The following is a 17,908-nucleotide window of genomic DNA, read 5'->3' as shown; positions in this document are numbered from 1 at the left end:
AAACAAATTTTAACTAATTTTTAATTTAATAAATTTACAAACTAAGCAAACAGAACCTTCATTAAAACACATTATTTTGTCCTCTATCATGTCAAATGTGGCTCAGAGAATATCCTGGTCTGCGAGATATCCTGTTTACGCTCGGGCTCCCATCAACAAATAAGACGAGCTTCCGTTCATAAAAATACCCGAGCGCCCGCGTCAGGTATCCGGAATTTCAAAACAAAATCACGCGCCAACATCAGACACACGAGCAACACAAAAACGAGTTCCACGTTAAAAGGAAGATTCAGAAAAATTTAACCAAGTAACATACGAAAAATAATGGTGAGCATAAATGGAAATACTATTAGGATATTGTAGGCTTGTAGAAAGAATAAATTTTTTACAACTAAACTTGTCTAAATGGATTAAAGCAGCCATCTAATTATAACAACTAATTTGAATCTTAAGGCTGATTTTTCTTCCTTAGCCTCCAACACGAGCGAACTATGCCACAAGCAAATAAATTTCCTATTCTACAACAAATGCTTAATTATAACCGAAATAATTTCAAAATAAATGTATTTTTAAGAACAATTTATTGATAATATACCAAAAATTCAATGCGCACATGAGAGAGAGAGTGCGTAAGCATGATGACATGTGATAGCAGAAGTACGAAGTAGTAGTATTATTATAATTAACATTATTATTATTAATATTGATATTATTATCAATATAATTATTGTTCTACAAAGCATTTATCGTGGCGTCTGATTCAAACGAACTTCGAGGGTACGTCGCACATAAGGTTAATAGCAAGCGAAAAATAAATTGATGTATGTGCAGGTAGAACATCCACAGTGGCTATATAGCGTGCATATGTATAAAAGAAACAATAGAATGAATTTGATGCAGGCGATTTATTCACATCACAAGTAGGACTTCAATGCAACAACAATTATGTATGAGAAAGCCAACATTTCAACGAGTCCAACAGAGTCATTTAATGTTATCTTTTATCTGTCTGTAAAACAATAAATTCTATCACTTGAGAGAATGAACAAATTTTTGAGGGGAAAAACACATGCCAAATTTATAGCTTGTGCATATTAAAGACAAAATAACTCATAACAATGTTATTAACATATGCCTGGTTTTATGAAGAATTAGAAATTTTGCTCCTTCATATTAAGCTTTTATCCAAGAGCATTAAGAAGCTAAAATTTACCTTATGTGGTTTCTTGTGTATGGAATACATGCATCGTTTACAGTTGCACGAGTCAGAATGCATTTTTAGCCGAGTTAGTCACGAACGAAGTATACATGAATGATGTTGGAGCAAAATTTGTAAACCACGAACACAAAAAATGTTACCCAGCATGCGTAACTTGTTAGCACTTTCTTGTTAGCACCTCCAGCACTCACACCTCATTAACTGAGTAGGTAGAGCTAATAGACTGAAATAGAGTATAGCGTTGTCGCCTATCGTTTCCTTTACACCAGATAACGGAACTTCTCGTTGTCTTGAGTGAGGTAAACTCAGTGCTACAAAAATGCAATCATTTACTGAATGAATTAGATTAATTAATGCTCTAGCCATGTGCATAATTATTCAGCACTTTTTCTACTTTGTATGAGTAAGTATGTTCAGAAGTAGAATAACGTCAGAATGTAAATTCTTATTGAAAAGAAACATCAACTGGACTAGGGCCATATTTCATTGATTCATCTTTTGCTGTCAATACAGAAAAACACGTATATTATCGCCAAAAATAATTATGCTTGGTGTTAATTTACAAATTGAATCAAGCAAGCAATGCCATAATACCAATCCACTTCATATAGTATTAGGCAACGATATGAGGCATCTAAATCCTTATTTGTTTTGATTCCACAAGTAAAAACAGGGCGGCACAAAACACAAATGATGCAACTAACTAAAAATGTGGCTACACGGGCCTGCAATTACAGAATACAATAAATATTGATATAATAAATAATAATTAAATGTTAATGAATATTGATTAAATACGAAACATAAAAAAAACTCGCAAAATAATGGCTAATTGCAGTCGACGCGCTGGGGCGACACTGCGTTAGCGACAGCCCGCAGAAGTAAAGCTCTTTATTTTTTTATTTATTATTTATACGCGGGCTCTTTATTTCTCTAGCAAAACAAACGACGCCGTAAAAGTCGGTGATGTGCATCGTTACCGACATCGCTCGGGATGCTTAAATTGTCGTCGATGAGTCAACGACAAATTTGTATGGCTGGTGGCACTAACTCAGGTTAAACAAATTTTTTTCTATCAAGTAAACTACGTTGTCGTTAAATGGTTAAAATTATTTATTAAAACTGGATAAAGGTACTGTAGTTTAATCATTTATAAATTTCGTTCCTTTGTTTGTTTAATTGCCCGTTCATGATAGAATGAAGAAAATAAATCAGTTGAAATTGAGGTCCAGACTAAACCACAATCTCAGCATAACTACAATTTGTGAAGAGAGACTAGATTTGCCAGCATATACATAATTGGATGAAACATGAGCAGTAAAGGTACTGTATATAATAGGAAAGGATTAGAATGGAAATATTTATACCATCTTCTGATGAATGCAATTGAACCAATCGTCTGCCGACGCAAAATTTCTTCATCAAGTTCTTCATTCAACTTTATAATAAACTCAACTATGTTATACGAGTTAAAAGCTATCAATTTTATATTTAGCTTAACTTGGAATAATTCTAATATCCAATATTTACGAGTATATTACAGAGGATCGAATAGATCGAACTCCGACTTGCGATGGTTTGCCTCTTCAGAAAATTCACGGATAATTTGATACAAGGGATCCAATTCCTGAACGTTAGTAAGCCACGTCGATTTAGTTTCATCGTCATTTACATTCAAATGGAGGTTGGTCAATATGCAGATCAATAAAACTTTAAGTCGTTCTACAAATGACTTGTTCTGACTCATCATGTTTTTTTATAATTATTCGATCATGTCTTGAAAGAAGATATATTTCAGTCTGAAAAGTGAATGCAACTCAAACATTTTCATCAAATCATACATGACGGCGCAACAAGCAACAACTTTTCACTTACATAGGCGATCTTTTAATTCCTAATAACAATTCATTTAGGCCCCCTCAAAAAAAAAAACAAAGCAATTAGTTGCACGTCTCCGCATTTCTACCGTTACAATTTAGAGTCTCGTCGACGTTTCATTAAAAGTCCACTAAACACACGACCATGATTAACGTCCCCATAGCATAAGTCAGCAGAGCGCAGGCTTGTCAAAACAACTCGTCTCGACGAGCTCGCCAAGAACTGTCATGCTTTAGGAAAATTCTGGTCGTGGCCAACACCGAGCTCGTTTTTATCTAGTCGCTCTAATTCATCTATTGCCAACACACGAGGGACTCAGTAGTACCTTGTGCCGGAACACTATTTTATATAAACACCAATCTTGCAACGAGCCGAATACATCGAACTACAATCGAAAGCAGTGAAACTGATGACAAAATGCTAGAAGAATATGTACACAATATCTTTTAATTACTTAAATTGCACGTTTATCGCGAATTTAGAAGCATAGAAAACAGCATACGAATTCATTATTTCTTACGAAGGAAAATGTTTTGAAGATCAGCTCCGTCGTCAGTTCAAAACCTACAACACAAATACAAAGAATTAAGAAACTAAAATTCAAATTCTTATTAGACAGATTTTACTTTCTTTGGCATTATTGTTCTAGCTCTTATTAATAATTTTGCAGTCCCAATTTCATATGCAAAGATACAACTCAAATTCCTATCACTTCTTTGACATTATTGTTATGCATTACTTTTGCATACAATAACCTTCATAATTAGTTAAATTGATGGGGGAAGTGAGGGTATGTCTTATTGGAATAATTAATTAGGGAATCGATACCTCTCCTATCATGACTCATAATTATCGTCATTGAGATTATCGATGTAGGATTCAAAGCCACACTCAAAATTTAGGCCTGATGGTAGCGCAATTAGTTCTAATTGAGGATCAGGTTAAAAAATAACAAGCATATAATTAGGTTGTGTGGCCGTTGAAGATAATAATTAACTTGTCAATTTCAAAAGCAAGCTGCGAGTTTCTGATTCGCAATTTTCCGTTCCAACATTAATGGGCTTTTTCACCAGTCAACGTCGGTGATTTCGACCAATATTCGCCACAAGAGGCAGAGGGTTAAAAACTAATTTTGGCAATTCGGGCTCTCAGAGTTATAAGCAAGGAATCAGAGTATCGAACAACGGATTTGTTAAGGCATTATGTTTAATTTATTTTGAATTGGTTTCTATAGCTAACGCATTCTACATTGATGAACTTGCTTCTCTTCAACGCACTATATACAACGAAATTAACTAGCGTGCAGAGCGAGAACAGGGCCTCAGCACGACAACACGTCCGCAACTTTCCGCTCTAACATTACTGGGCTTTTTCATCCGGCAACTTCGACCAATTTCCGCCATATATATTTCGACCAATATTCGCCATAAGTAGCAGAGGGTAAAAATTAATTTTGGCAATTCGGGCTCTCAGAGTTTTAAGCAGGGAATCAGAGTATTGAACAAGGAATCTGTAAATATTGCAACAAGCATTATGTTTAATTTATTTTGAATTGGTTTCTATAGCTAACGCCTACGACATTGATGAACTTCTCTTCAACGCACTATATACAACGCAATTAACTAGTGTGCAGAGCGAGAACAGGGCCTCAGCACGACCAGTTCAGCTGAGCTCAAGATTTGGTGGGCTTCACGCCAGCCTCTCGTGCAAGGTTGTTCAGAGTACGCACAGCTGACTGTGAGTGTCGGCAAAAACATGAAGAAATTATTGCAGGTAAAATGAGGACATGATTCACACTTAGAATTAATCTCTTCAGACACGTTTACTTAGCTCTAAATTAACGCCTAAAGAGTTACGTTGGCGGCAGTATAAAATAATGAATCAATAATAACGTTAATAGGAAACAGAAATATATATAGTTTGTGGAAACGAACCTGAGGGATACAAAATTACGCCCACCTATTGTGCCGTAATTTAAAGCTAATTATATTTTACTAAGTGAAATAATTCGTAAATACATAAACAAAGATAAAATACTAAGAAGACAATTTGCAATATAAATGAATTTTTGAGGCACTAAAAAATAAATTAATTAATTTTAAGTCAATTAATTTGATAAAATAAATTATTCATGACTGAATAAATTACTTTAAAAGAATGAAATCCCAAATAAATGAGATTTCTGCAATTATAAATTGGAGGAATTTTTGTCACACATCAAATTTCTTTGAAGGCATTAGAATCAATAAAAATGAATTAAAATGAGGCCGTATAACTTCCGTCTCGAAGGAAATAAGAGTAGACAAACGGCCCGAAATAAAAAAATAGAAAAAAACAATAATAATTCGTCAATCCAATTAAAATAAAATTTCGTCTGGCTACATTTTAAAAGCAAATAAAGCGGCGTATATAATGTTAGTAATTAATAAGCCCTGAACATAAGATAAACAAGTAAGCGTCTTCTAATACTTCAGTGCTGGCACGGCGCGTTCATTTGAAGGCGCCCGATGCGTCAGCGTCAGCTCATAATTCTGTTCCTCAAATTAAGGTTTAAAATAAAGACGAAGAGCGGAGAAAAAAGTACGGTGAGGTGTGCGTTTTAATGTAGCCGTCGCAGGGGGCAGCGAGCCCACGTAGCGTAGAGAGTGGCAACCTTGATGTATTACGCAACAATGGAGGGCAAAAATGAACTCCTAAAAATGAAAGCAACCGAATTCGCTGGAATTTCTATTTTACATTTCCTGAAAGTTAAAAAAAAAATTGCATAAATAATGTTGTACTCCGTAACGTGCGTGGAATTTCTTTTTTAAAGTAACAAACTTGAATAGAATCGCATAAATAATTTTGTTCTCCGTAATGTGCGTGGAATTTCTTTTTTAAAGTAACTGAAACTTGAATAGAATCGCATAAATAATGTTGTTCTCCCTAACGTGCTTGGATAATCTCCGGAAAGTGCAAGCAACACTACAATTTAGCTCAGACTTATCAGGTATATGGGATACCAATCACATTTAACTATTTTATTATCGCACTTACCACTTATCGAGAGTAGTGAATAAATTCCCAACATTATAGTCGATAACTGGTAAAATATGAGCGCTAATTGTAGGTCAGCAATGCTCTGATTCAAAGAATCTCATCAATGAATTTCACGCTTGAATGCTTTCATGATTCGTGGCAAAGCTCGATTTGCTGAGAAATTTTATTCCCACGAAAGGACCATGAAATGCTGATATGTAATGGCATGTCATGGTCATTTACTATACACTCCTCCAACAAACGATAGAGAGTTTCGAAAGTATAAACATTTCCCTGGAAGTTAATGATTCATTAAATAAACTTCTGAGAAACTAATTTACAAGCTTGTAGAGGGCTTTTGGAATGAGGCTGCCAAAAAAACACAACGTATTCTTTCAATCACGGAACAAAAAAGTCATAACAAATTAAAATTAATTGTTTATTCATTTTATCTACAAATATGGTGTGTTATTGACAGTGGACAAAATAAGGTAGGCTCGTGAATAACGAGCCGAAACTTTTCATTTTTTTTGTTTTAGTGCAAAAATCTATTTTCAAGAGTGTAATGAAAAATTACCGACGGTCAGTGATTATTGCAACGGTCAGACGTTATTTTATGACGTGGGCAAGTAATTTGCAACCGCATAGGCACAAAATTTTGGCTTATGTTCTGATGGTGAAAATGCAAAGGAAAAGAAAGTTAGTCGGAGTCTTGATCATGAAGGTGAAAAGGAAAGGAAAGCTTGTCAAAATACTGACGATGAAGGTGAAAAGAAGGGTAAACTTTGTCCCCTGCGGGTCCCCAAGAGTCCGCAGTGAGGGAAGTGAGGGGAGGCTGCTAAGTGCAGTCCAATGTTAGCCTGGCGTGGGTGAGGCTACATGGGTGCCTCTTGGCAAGAGCTCGCAGCAACGCTGGCTTAATCAGGTACTGCGGTATACAAACATTCAGCGAGGTACTTGTACCAAAAAAAGCTAAACAACAATTACTTGAGTAAACGGGACTCAAATGTAACGAGTGATTTAGGCTGAAACATAAGAAAAACTTAAAACCAATAGTGTGTGATACATAGGAGCTAAAAGTACCAGCCAAAAACTCGAAGAATTGTTTACTGTAAGAAATAATGGAGGATTAGTATTTCAAATATTCGAAAATATTTATTTGCTGGCAGAAAAATAGTAGAGTATAAAAAATAAGAATTGATGATAAGAAGTGGAGGCGGCTTTCAAAAGGGCTTCTTTTAGGCAAAATCTATGCATCGTACGACGCCCACCTTCATGCTGAAACATCCCCTGCAAATTAATTGACATAACCAACAATCCGTCACCAAAAATGTAACGATAGAAAAGCAAGCATACTTAACATTTTATTTTACAAACTTTTATTGAAATTAGCAAATTTAGAATAGTTCTCAATCGCACTAGCTCACTTTTCATTGTCCTCTATAGTTTTTTAAGTCAATCATAAAATTAACGTTACTTCAAATAACTTCTCAAGTTCGCCACAACGAACCGAAAAATATTGTAGTCTCTTGATTGTAAAAACAACAGAATCAACCAAACAAAAAACACATGAAGCATCGAACGATCAAAGTCACGAGCGAAGATCACTGACACTGATTAGATGTTTAAGAGATGCATACGATAGCCCAAATTTTCCACAGTTCGTAAAGATATTTCCGTACGTACTTTGCGCTCTCGGAAGTTCCGATTCAGCACTCACTCACCGAGATATTCCGAGAACATCGTAAATTATCGCAAATCTCCCAAATCTCTGCGCGCGCAATCATAATCTGCTGTGAGCGCTCGTTAATGAGCTTATATAGCGGCTTCAGGGACCAGTATTTCAGGTACTTTGTACAAGTAAGGCGTCGGAGAGGAGCGGCGTGAACGACTTGGCAAGCCTAGCGGTCTAGCATGGTATATGGTAGAAAATTGTAGCACAAAAAACATTTGCCAATAAAAACATTGGATCAAGTGAGTCAGTAGAAGCCTGACTACAACGAGTTCATTTAGAAGCGAACTTTACGCAATGAAGTTTGACACGTACGGGCATCTGACGTTGACAAACTTACGATCAAAACCTGTCGATGAGTATCGTGCGTAAGTTACTTCTGAAGTTTAACCATTCATTTCCACAATTCACAACGCCAGATCGAGAGGTGCTAGTCTGCAAAAGATTATTCCCAGTAAAATTATTGTATATGACCAATTGAACTCTGATAACGTTTTACTCAATTTGAAATCTCAGTTGCGTTGTAATCGACCAACGCTAGAAAGGCCAGTGAAATTCGTCTGATTTTTTGCTTTACTTTCAGTCAAGAAATCTGGGGAAAAATATGGCCAAGGTTGAAGTCCAATTAGTCGCTGGTAGCCGGTATAACTCGCAAAAGTCTAGCGTTTTTAAATAACTAGTGGCAGATGTCACTGTGAAAGTTCTGAATTTGTTTCAGTCAGTTTGCTAGATGCACTATTTACGAGGGAAACAAGCATTGGAAAAAACACGTAACCACCACATACGTGCAACATAACTATACAACGTTATAGAATGGACGAGTGAAGAGCAACAAGAACAAATGCACTGGCTTGGGAGATCGCTCTCGCGAGACTCGGGCCACCGCTAAAATGTAGAAGTGTGAAATGCAAGAAATCCTGCAGCCTACACAGCAGCTTCAACTCGCAACCGAATCCCGCAGAATTTTATATCTTTTCAATTCTACTTCGAAGGGAACTCGACAAAAATTCAGAACTCGACTTGACCATCACATTCAGAGATAATTAAGATGTTTCAAAAAAATTATTATTCTATACCTGAAACAGAACAAATATAATCTCGACAATGATGAATAACATAACATAGTGATGTCGGCGCTGAAGTGTAGGCCTGATGTGGCCTGTCGCCGAATCTTTTCCTTTTCGTGCCTTGTTCATAGATCTAAACTCGTGTCATTTGACCGGATCTTTTCATGACTGACGATAGTTTGAAGTAGCTACTAGACTTCCACCGGGTTCGATAAAGAGCTAGGCATTTCAAATCTGAACATATATTTTTCCATAGCTTTATCTAGTCTGTTCTTGAACGCTTATTTATTTCAAAATAAATAATCATCGAGCAACGTTGCAGGAGGAAATTTTTAAAAGTTAGATGCCGAGTCATTCTTATTTTAGCTGACCTCTGCGAGATCTTGGCAATATAAACTATTGAATTTAATCAACACTCTCTTTACGCAACGTGGTCCATGCAGTGTTGTACTCCCTTCTTCATTATGCGGGCGCTTTATTTATTTTTTTTTTCATTCCTAAACAACCACCAGGCACGATAAACAAAGTCATTTTACTCAATAGACTTTAATCAGGAGCCCAGTAATAGTCCGACAGAACGCACTGGTAAGTAACAGAATTATGGAAATTTTAAAATATCTAATAGATTTAAAAGTTAAGTTCATCAGACCCGTTCACCGAATTAAAGATAAAAGGTAACTATGCTGAGGACCCATTAGCGGGGATTTGAACATTAAACCCTTCACTAGAATATTGTAAAGCGTTGATAAAATAAAATTCGATATGCATTAGAAAAAGCAGCAACTGACTACAATCACAGTATACGACGCGAAAACTCGAGTGCGCGTTTCATATAAATATAAACGTTAATAAACACTGTCCCTCGCATGAATATGAAGATATTGCATGGCAGCATTCAATAAAGCTAGGCGGCATACAACACTAGAAGAATGTCCTAATTAAATAAAGTGTAATAGTAATCAATCACAATCATTTGAAACTTAATTTATAGCGAGCAAAACTCAGCGAAGGGAGAAAACACACGACCAGGCACACGACACGCGTGTAAAGTTGGCTGAGGACGCAACAGCGCCTGAACACTTGAGCAGGTGGCCGCGTCAGCCGTCGTTGCGCTAATGCTTTGGCCGAGACAATCTACTACTGGTGATTAACTTTGGGTAATTACTTCTGCTTACTAATAGCCAGCTACTAAAGATTGCCATTGTAAACTTCAAGGTCAAATTTCTTCGTTATTTCAAGGACAGAGGGCAAGGGCACCAAATAGAAAAATAAACTAAACTCTTTCATAAAGGATAACTTACGAGGAGCCACAGGTCTGATTTTCTTGATGTTAAACTTGGGTAAATCCTTTTCACTACCAATCCTCGTCATGGTCATGGATTCCCTCAAGTCTGATGCAACACTTCCCGTGCTCGAGCTTCTAAGAAGACTGAGTTTAGTTGGCTCGTTCATGTCAGATTTGGGAGGCTTGCCAGTAGAGGCTGCCTCTGATGACGAGAAGCTGGAGCTGGCATAAGAAGAAGACTGGCACGGGGTAAAGGTAGACGGGGCCGTGGCTTGGGAAGAAGGCGATTTTACGCCACCTACGGCAAAACTTTTTTGTTGAGCAGCGCCACGGCTGTTGCTTGACGTGATTGATGTAGTAGATCCTGTACTTGTAGAGGTACGTGTCTCACTGCGGCTGCGCCGAGTAATTTTTGTCTCGCTGATGCTTTTATTGCTCTGCTTGTTGCTGGTAAGAACAACCGGAGTTTGGTCGACCACATCAGGCGTGTTGACACGTGAACGAACTTCACAAGTTACTTTCGCGGTGTACTGAAGTGGTTGCTGCACAACAGTTTCCGTGGAAGTGGATCTGCTCTCAGTAGAATCAGTGGACAATCCCTCCGCTGATTTTGTGATGTCAGTCAAAGCCGACTCAAAACTCTTCAAATCGTCCGCTAAGAACTTATCTTGTTTGTTCGAGGCTGATATGCTTTCCACCGACGACTGCTGAGCCAAAGACGACGTTGATTGTGCCGAAGATGACAAAGAGGATTGAGTGGGCGCCACAGGACGAGGAGGAGGACTGGGAGGAGCCTTCCTCATGGTCGCAGGAGGTAGGACAGCCACAGGAGGTGCGAGGTCCTCTTCCTCCTGTTCCGTGTCTTGATGAAATGCGGGAGGGGCTTTGGCCGGTGAAGGTAGAAGTTGGAAAGGCTCCTGGTACTTGGCTGCCGTTTCCCTAACACTTTTAAAATCAACTTCAAGTTTCTTGGAGCTTTCATCTTGGTGGGACGTCTCAGGTTTGTCAAAAGTAGAAGCTATTTGTTTGACACCTCGGAATTCAGCATTATTTATGACCTCTACGGAGTCTTTGGCCTGACTAAACGCCAGTGCATTGACAGCCGGGGCAGGTGCATCAGCTTGAGCATTACTGAATTGTTCAGCCAAGTTCTTAATAGAGCCCGACTTGTAACGAGGTGACATGAGAGCTTCGGGAACAGGAGAATTGGCAAGATCTTCCTGTGACAGCTGCTTCTCCAACTTTTTGACTCTGTCTCGGACACGCATGGACTTCTCAACCACAACTTCAGACTCTCCCCCGCCTCGTTCCGTGTAATCGTGAGCAGGAACCACTCTTGCAGGGACCGCGGTAACGAGACCAGAGTCGAAACTATTAGAGGCAGAAGAATGAACACTGCGATTACTACCCAGTCTCTGCGTCGACGAATTCGAACTCGACATCATGGATGAGGTCGTAGAACGGTTCGTGGGATTTGCCCCATTGAACGCCGAAAATTGGGACGAGCTTGAAAAAGAACGGTTCTCTTGCTGTTGAATTATTCGCTTGGTGGGGCCACCGTCGCGGGCCATTTCGTTCACTAGTGATTGGAAATCAGCCTCTACGTCCTTCAAGTCACCATCCGGCGTCTTGAGGTGATAAGAATGCTGCACCGATTTTTGCGAATGGAAACTTTGTTTCACCATCGAATGAGTTGACGTCTGCTGTTGACTGATAACTGAAGTAGCCATGGTTTTTCACAATGTTTTTTTTTTATTTATAAGGAAAGGAGCATACGTCTGTTCAAACACATGCACAAAAATGCTGAACTTCGACTCCCTAAGTCAATGACCTATCGATATTGAGCTACTAGGAACCCGGCCAGTTCACTGCACGTCACTTAACACGACGTCTATGTTTATTCCTCGAGCATAGCACCTGTGCTTATCAGAAACCACAGGTATAAACATGAGAGGGCGGGCCTGCCATCACTCAAGTAACGAAGTTCACTGCACTTTGACGACCACCACTCGAAACACCAGATACCGAGTCCCTCACACGTCACTCTTGCAACTCAAATTGAATTTAGTCACACTGATAAAAATATTGGGGAAATTATAGCACCGGAAAAAGGAAAACGCGTCCGGAAGAAAGAGGAAGAGCGCGCGGCACACCGTGTGAGTGAAGCGCCTGGGCAGCCTCCGACTAAAACTGAGGGTTTGCGAGAGAACGACGGAGAGGCTCGCTGGCACCCGCCGCCGGTATATTTAGACGCGCCTCAAGATAGTGTCTAAGCGATCGTCCACCTGAGAATGTTCTCCTTTTTGCTTCATACTCGAGATGACCAAACGCGTTCTTTTATTCAATGAAGTTGCTTGACTCAGCATCGTTTCCTCGTGAAGTCTCTCACGAGACAATGAATGATTGATCATTAAGTATTCCCTAATCCTTGTTCGTATTTCTCGACAGGAAAAACGTATGATTTTATTCCTGTAACAACGCGCAAGAAATGCATTTATACGTAGCATTTCTAAAATTATGTTAATGGCCATGATGTACTATTGTAATAAATATGCTGTAACATGACAGAAAACTATTGGGTGTGAATCATATGAAAATTACACAGACTCAATGAGTTTTACATGCACCATGCATGGCACTAAACTCGCTAGCGTCACACCTGCCAGAGCGCGGACCATGCACGTTGCAATGACGTGACGCATCGCGGAATAGCGACCTCTCCTCCTGACGTGAAACAGAACGCAGGGAACTAATACGGAGAACCCAACAATACGAGCCGGGATAATTTCCAAATTTTGGTTAGCTTTATTTCTTAATGCTCTTTATTTTTAAACTTTAACTTATTAGTTGCCTCGACTGCAGCGTTCAACTAAAAAATGCTAAACACAGACTTGCAGATATGTATAGTTTTGTATTTTATTAATCTGGGTTTGATCATATTCATCGAAAAAATGCTGATGCAAAATTTACAATTGCGGTACTAGGCTTACTGATGTCCTTAATCGACATTTAAAAATTCAGTGAATATCAATACTGACGAATGAAACTGCATGCATTTTAAACATTAGCAGACTTTTTGGTCGCTTCGGTTTATTCCACATTAAATAGTTCACAGTAAATGATTTTGCTTCGGTAGTTCTTCAATGATTCATTGCATCTTTGCACCACGAATTCATTAGTCACATGTACAACAATCATGCCATATGTCACATGTACAACAATCATGTCATATGTGATGGTCACTGTCGCCAATACCGCTTGCGCTTGGCGCACTTCAAGCACGCACTCGACTGTCTGCTTTTCAGTGTCAAACATTCTGATGAAACAACAAACCGCGCACAATGCAAAACAAACGCAAGGTAATGTTCACTTGTTTGGAACTATATGGTCTTCAAGCTCTCTCATAGAAATAATTGTGCCAGTAAAATTTATGCCCAAATCTAGAAATTTTCGACTAAAAACTAAAGAATTGAATTTGTCAATAATTTTCTTGTTTACTTTTTCGTTGAGTCGAGTGAATTGTGCTTTTTTTTGACGGCTTTAGTTGATCAGAGACCGGATTTTTTAAAAATATTTTAATCAAACCAACGAAGAACCGAATACAACATTCGCCATCAAGTTACAGATGTTTCCAATAATGAGATTTTGATAGATGTAAGTGTGCGAAATCGGTGAAAAGGATACTACCTTAAAATTAAAATCCCAAATTAATTCTAAAATATTTTCAAATTACAGAAAAAATCCAGTAGTTTGTAATTTGATAACTGGAGACTAATTTTAATCATCAGAAATTAGCCATCACCAGTCTTGTAGAATCAGGGCATCCGAATGTTATACGATTCCGCAGGACTACAGAATTATTTTCGGAGTAATTTTGAATTTCATTTCTTCTATTACCTATCACTGTACTAAAATCGATCAAAATATCATAACACAAAACTTTGATATCTTGATCATTAATTTTGAAGCATTCGAAACGTCGTTTTTACATTAATAAGTTTTTTCGGACTACCAAAATGAATGAAAAGTAAGTAGCCAGTAACTCATGGAAAAAAATTGTTCACAAATTTCATGGTCTCGTCTTCAACCAAAATTGCATTAAAAAACAACATCTACCAAACTATGCAAATAATATAGAGAAATGTGCAATATAATTTTCAGTTATATTTTCACACACAGGGACCTGCGTGTAAGCTATCTGTCCTCTATACAAAAAAACTTGTGATTTTTTTCTTTTAAGAAACTAACTATATGAACAAATCAACTTAAATTTCCTAGCTTGGTATACTAGTTTGGCTCGTAAATTAGCCATAAGAAATATTTTATCCGTTTGAGGGCACGACATTTATCACGAGTGAAGAAATTGCAATAAAGTGAAGATTTCAATCAACGGTGCACTCTCATACCGTTATCGAATTTAATTTGTTAGAAAATTACATGAAATCTTATGAATCAAAACTGACATTTCTGCGAGAAACGAAAATTTTGGTAAGCCTCTTTCAGTATTGCTGATTGCAACGTAAAATAAAATTGCAGAATGTAAACTCAAACAATCGAAAATTTTAACTTAATTACAAATTTCTGCAAATCAAAATAGCATAAAACATCAAAAAATACCCACGAAAGGTTTTTATTTAATTTATCGATTGAATTGTAAACTTAATTTGGCATCTTATTACCGTAGATTATTTTACGGTATTTGACAACCGAGAAAATGATTCAACCATAATTGTGTTTCTATTTCATTGAAGAAATAAATCTGAAGCGATCACTTGCCCGCATGCATTTAACCGCTGTTACTTAAAAATGAATAGAAAATTGAATCATGTTATGCAGTATTCAAAACAATGATTCGGGAATAATCTAAAACATTCCTTAAAGCTAATCTTAAAGAATGTTATCATCGTAAGCATCGATGCTAATGAACCTAGCAGCAAAAAGAACTTGGCCTTTCAATTTTCAAACTACTTTTTAGGAATTTATACACTTCTCTTAAATTCGTTATTCAAAATATAATATTCAAATCAGTTGAGAATATTTATTTAGCGTCAGGTACCAACGGTTTAACTCCCATTAAAACACTGCAAGATAAGGAACCACTTGAGTGGCTTCGGTGTTCACAAGGTTTCGCTGTTTTTGTAATTGCATTCCCCGAAGAGGTTATGACTTAGCAAAACAAAGGATCAAAGAGCTGCATTTGACGAACGCTTTTGCCAAATGAGTTGACAGCGGACAGGTACATGCGCTACTTTCAGTGCTATAAAAAGTACGAAACTAACTGTTGGCGGCCAAATTACACCCTGCTTTCTTCTGCTACAATAAAATATAATTTTTAATATATTAAGAAAAATTGAATTCTTATGCATAATGTATGTTAAATTAGGTGCCCAGTAAACATTTCATTAGTGAGTTACAGCAAGGAAAAAACGATCAAATAGACACTAATTAATCAGGGCAAATATTAATACTCTACTTGGTAGTCAGCGAGTCGAACTTAAAGTTTCCATCAGGTATATTCGAGTTCTTATTTAGGTTTTGGCAACGAAGCCAATTCTTATATAGAAATGAGAACTGATGTTGGACCAACGTGTCGAGACTAAGTGAGAGTCACAGGGATTATTTTAGTCGACTGTGACACCTGTAGGTTGGCTCGTACTGACCTTGTGCCGAGCCTGACCTGAATATTATCAGTAAACGTACAGAACGTTTAACAGTCTGGAAGAACACCGTGAAATGAACTAGGGCTGGTCATTTGCATAACAAATGGAGCATAAACAAGATGTAGCCAATGTGTTACTAATCGACACGATACTTCCAACGGAGGCAAGATAATTGCAAAATTTCGAGGTGGCCAAAGCTTCATAATACAGGGTGTTTCAGAATTAAGTAACCCTTTAAATTTGTTAATAAATAAAAAACTAAGAACGTTATGAAGTTGAAACTTGTTTTATTTAAAAGAAGAACATTTTCATGGTAATATTGTATCATAGTTACGTCATTATCCTGTATAGCTTAGCTTGCTAAATTTGTGTTTAATTATCAAGCCTTAAATTTTCATCATGATTCGCTACAGCAAAGAAGAAAGAACAAAAATTATCGCTACAGTCAATAACGATGTCAATAACAGAAGTTCAACGAGATTACAGGATCCATTTCAAAACAAGGATCCTTCAAAAAACACATTTAAATATCTTTATCGAAAATTTGCGGATATAAAAAATTTGCACTCTCGTCAGAAACACTAGTGAAGGTTATGAAAGCAACGAAGAGAAGAGCCCTATTTTGTCAAAACAATTGTGGTGGGCATTTAAAAGATATTATTTTTAAAAACTAGGATACAATATTACCATAAAAATGTTCTTCTTTTAAATAAAACAAGTTTCAACTTCATAACGTTCTTAGTTTTTTATTTATTAACAAATTAAAAGGGTTACTTAATTCTGAAACACCCTGTATAAGACTGTTCACTCTCTCGTCCCGCATTATAAGAAGTTTTGTACATAATTAGAGTGCTCTATTTTTTATTTTGATTACAGTTTTGGCAATTGTTACAGTTACGTAAGAAAAATTGCAATCCAAGTTGAAGGACTTTCAAGTATTCATTTTCAACAACAAAATTGAAATAAATAATGAGCAATTAATTATGTATCGTCTTACACATAGATAAATTATATTATTATCTTCGCCTTTTTTGAGAGTATAACAAACATTATAATTACAACTAAGAATGCACACATATCACCTGTTATTCGGGGAGCCAAATAAAGACGTATTGCAACAATACATTGTTGACTCACCAGTGTACACTTGAAAACAAAATAGTATTGATAATGTTTATAAAACACGTTGATATTCGTACCAGCTACTCTGTAGTACCCGAAATGATGACTCATCAGGTAGGGAGAGGCAGTTCAAATTCACCGTCACCGTAAAGTAGAACATTACAATGTAAAATTTTGTTAATACTACTATATACAGTTTACGGTTATCATATTCATGTTAAATAAACACATTATGTCTAATGAATTACATAAATACACGGTAAATGAGCAGCAGCACCCGATGAACAAGCGACATATTAGAATGCATCACTAAAAACACACGGTGAGTAAGCAACACTTGAAATGCAAGCGACGTATTTACAAGCCAGTCTGCACATTTATCTTCATCAAGACTACATCAAAATTGAATGAAGGTAATATTTTCATGTATTCTAGGCAAATTGATTATAATTTGCGAAGGACGGCCAATTAAATCCACTTGATTTCAGGAATTAAGTTCAACAGAATAATCAACAGAAAAAATTCTTCTCGTTTCATCAGAATTATGCCTCGAACAAGATCAGCACGAACTACGAACTTTTTATTATGACGGAATAAAGTTAACGTGATTACAAATATTACTTGTGGTTTAATCCAACTATCATGATCATCATAAAGCGAGAAGATTGCAGTTTCTTCTAAACTTATCCAAATTAAAACTGTAATGAATGATCTAATTTCTGCTAATCTTGTCGAATTAGTAGCAGAGCGGCAGAAAAACCTCTTCCCAAATGGGGTACGAAAATGTTATTTTACTAAAGCTGATTTTCATAATGAGGCATTAACAATATATACAATCTCCATCATCTGGTGGAACTCATACAATACGGATTATAGATTCAATGTACAGTAGAACACGGTTCATGCAGCGCAGGCAATATTAAATAT

The 17,908-nt window shown here is 37.0% G+C and overlaps 1 protein-coding gene across 6 annotated transcripts in view; it reads right to left on the bottom strand.

The window, feature by feature from the left end:
• The window catches only part of LOC108676805, a 210,579-nt gene that overhangs the window by 129,689 nt on the left and 62,982 nt on the right, over window positions 1–17,908 (bottom strand). The window lies entirely within an intron of this gene.

The sequence above is a fragment of the Hyalella azteca genome, unplaced genomic scaffold, assembly GCF_000764305.2.
Source record: "Hyalella azteca isolate HAZT.00-mixed unplaced genomic scaffold, Hazt_2.0.2 contig12663, whole genome shotgun sequence".
Lineage (NCBI taxonomy): Eukaryota > Metazoa > Arthropoda > Malacostraca > Amphipoda > Hyalellidae > Hyalella > Hyalella azteca.
This window is presented reverse-complemented; position numbering and strand designations above follow the sequence as displayed.